This window comes from Theropithecus gelada, unplaced genomic scaffold (genome assembly GCF_003255815.1).
Source record: "Theropithecus gelada isolate Dixy unplaced genomic scaffold, Tgel_1.0 HiC_scaffold_15877, whole genome shotgun sequence".
NCBI classification, from domain to species: Eukaryota; Metazoa; Chordata; class Mammalia; order Primates; family Cercopithecidae; genus Theropithecus; species Theropithecus gelada.
This window is the reverse complement of record NW_020257633.1, coordinates 800,809-804,213: the sequence shown is the minus strand read 5'-3', so window position 1 is coordinate 804,213 and position 3,405 is coordinate 800,809. Positions and strand designations below refer to the sequence as shown.

Below are 3,405 nucleotides of genomic sequence, written 5' to 3'. Positions count from 1 at the left end.
GAGACGGGGTTTCATAGTGTTAGCCAGGATGGTCTCGATCTCCTGACCTCGTGATCCGCCCGCCTCGGCCTCCCAAAGTGCTGGGATTACAGGCGTGAGCCACCGCGCCCGGCCTATATATTTTCTTTTTAATGACTTTAGAGAATATGATGGTTCTGTGTCTTGAGGATGGTCATCTTGTATTGTATCTTGCAGAGGTTCTCTGAATTTCCTAAATTCAAATGTCAACCTCTCTAGCAAGGTTGGGAAAAATTTCATGGACAATATCCTCAAATATGTTTTTCAAGTTGCTTACACGCCTTCCTTCTCCATCAGGGATGCCAACGAGTCATAGGTTTACCCTTTTTACATAATCCCATATTTCTCAGAGGTTTGTTTATTCTTTTTAATTTTTTTCATTATTTTTGCCTGACTAAATTAATTTGAAAAACTGGCCTTTGCACTCTAAGATTCTTTTCTCAGCTTGGTCTATTCTGCTGTTAATACATCTGATTGTGTTTTGAAATTCTTGTAGTGGGTTTTTCAGCTCTATCATATCAGTTTGATTCTTTCTTAATATGGCCATTTTATCTTGAATCATTTTACTGGATTAAAAATATGGAATGCTTCAATTTGTGTATCATCCATGCACAGGAGCCATGCTAATCTCTGTATCACACCAATTTCAGTACATGCATTGCTAAAGTGAGGATAATATTAGAGTTTTGAAATGGCAACAAATTATTTAAAATATCACTTTCTGCAACATTAATGGAAGTTTTTTTTTTAACAATTTGAGCTATAGAAGGCAATCAGTTTGATTTTGACTACTCAAGGGGAGGAAAGAATAATGAGGATGTTCAGTTCATAATGCTTCATTTTATAATGTGAAGAAGTTTTGGACCTTATATCTATCAAGTGATGTTAATTAACCCCTTAAATCAGCAACCTCTGGAGCTAGTCTACTTCATATAAATTTTTCAGAACACTGGGAAATAAATTTGAAAAATTCTTAGTTGGTATGTAAAACCCTTTGAGTTTCTTGTTTGGGACTATTGTTTTGGGATCACTTGATTTTTCAAACAATTTATTGTGTCAATGTTTCACACAAAAAAATGAATGACTTATCTACTCTCAAAATCCTTTCGTCAATAACATCTCTCAATTTTCTATTATATTATATATTATAAATAAGATACTTGGTATGTAAGTATTAAAGATTATGATTATAAAATCACAGCATGAGTTAGGATAAACTTTTAGAGTCTGTTTAAAAGTATTCATTTTTGTTATAATGATCAAACAATGAGTGCCCATTCATAAACAGTATGCTAAGAATTGACAACATGCTATAAGCCCTTTTGGGCTTATAAAGGTGGATTTTTCAGTATCTTGTTACTTATGTATTTTTTCTCATAATTTTCTAATTTAGACATGTGAGCTTGGTAGCAAGATAAATTGAAACTAGCAGGAGGTTCATGTTGTAGTATTTGTTCTGCTAACTCCCTGTGGGATTTATGTGTATGACTTCTCTCAGCTACAAATTTCTCACTGTAAAGAATGGGCTGTTGGAGCAAGTTGTATCTACTGTTTTTCTAGCTGTAGCACTCCATGATTCTGTAGCTGTATACTGGTTTGCTAAGCAATTTTGTGAATCATATAATATTCAGTAAGTGGAATATGGTAGCATATTAATATTTTTTTATATTGTAAATATTGTACTATTATTGTGTTAGCTTGAACTAACAGAACTTCTAGATGATATGAACTTCTAGATCATAATATTCATATCAGGACCATTTTTAAAAAACAGAAATCTTAATAAAATATAATTTTCAGGATAGTCATCTGGAAATCTGCATGTTTAATAAACACTAGCTGATTTTAATAATCATGCAAGTTTGAAAAACACTAAATTGGGCACCATAGGAACTGTGCACTGAGAAGAATTTGGTAATGTATTTGGAAATTTTGGCCTGCAAGTGCAGAAAATCCATCTGAAAAACCCAAGAGTAAACTATTCTTCAATCTCTAGAAAATTCAGGGCTCAAGTTATGTCATCAGGGTCTAATTTCTCTTTCTTCCACTCTATGTATGTTAAGTTTTAATTAAAGTTAAACATACACTTACCATAGGAATTAACAGTCCTGCTCTAAGTATTTCATCAGAGAGAAAAAATTCTCTTAAAAAGTTACAAATGTACATGTAAACACTACTCATTAATAACTGATATTTGAAAACATCTCAATAACTTTTAATGGGTGAGTGAATAAACATTCTTGCACACCTAGACAATATAATACCTGTCAGAATTAAAATCAAATGAACAATGGATGAATGTCAAAAATATGACTGCATCTAGAAAGGTGTATGCTAAGTGAAAAAAGTCAGAAAAAAAAAGTTATATCTTGTAGGATTTCATATACATGACTTCCGGAAAAATGCAAATGTATAGGGACTAAGAATAGATCATTATTTCCCAGGAATAAGGGAAAGCGGGGGATCTGACTACAAAGGGACAGGATAAGACAATTTTTTATTTTATTTTATTTATTTATTTTTTTTGAGACGGAGTCTCGCTCTGTCGCCCAGGCTGGAGTGCAGTGGCCGGATCTCAGCTCATTGCAAGCTCCGCCTCCTGGGTTCCCGCCATTCTCCTGCCTCAGCCTCCCGAGTAGCTGGGACTACAGGCGCCCGCCACCTCGCCCGGCTAGTTTTTTGTATTTTTTAGTAGAGACGGGGTTTCACCGTGTTAGCCAGGATGGTCTCGATCAATTTAATTGTGGTGAAGGCATTGTTCTGTGTCCTGATTGTAATGGTAGTCACATGACACTATGTATTTTTTTGTATTTTTCAATATTTACAGAACTGTATATATTGAACTGTGTACTAAAACGTTTAAGTTGCTGTGTATAAATTAAAAATAAAATCAACTTATTTCCTGACACATTTTCTCTTGCTGTTACATCATAAACTCAGTAGATATATAGCACAGAAAAAACAATATTATAATATGATGGAGATTGTTCATTTATTTGGGTAATATTAAAAGACTTCAATTATGGCCAAATTATTATTCAAGAAACTAATCATCCATTCCATTCCACATGCAGAAACATTCATTTTATTGACCTTTTATAACACATCTATCAGTAAACCCATAATTTCAATGTTTAATACTACTCAGTGACAGTGTAGCCATTAAAAAAGTTAAATTTTGTTCTATAGCAATTTATTACACTTTTAAATCTTATTGATAAGCAAAAATATTTTAGCTAGTTGTTTTTAAAATTTGATATGTTACTTTGTTTTTGACTCATACTAGAAACAGGTTAATTTTTTTTGACAATTAGTCCCATTAGCAAGGATTCTGAGTCAGCAAGGAAAGGGCGTGCATTTTTTATAAAATCCATAAATGATGTACCT

At 33.1% G+C, this 3,405-nt stretch overlaps 1 pseudogene; it reads right to left on the bottom strand.

Annotated features, from left to right (window-relative positions):
- Window positions 1-591: 591 nt before the first annotated feature.
- LOC112617098 lies at window positions 592-688 on the bottom strand (annotated as a pseudogene).
- Window positions 689-3,405: the final 2,717 nt, after the last annotated feature.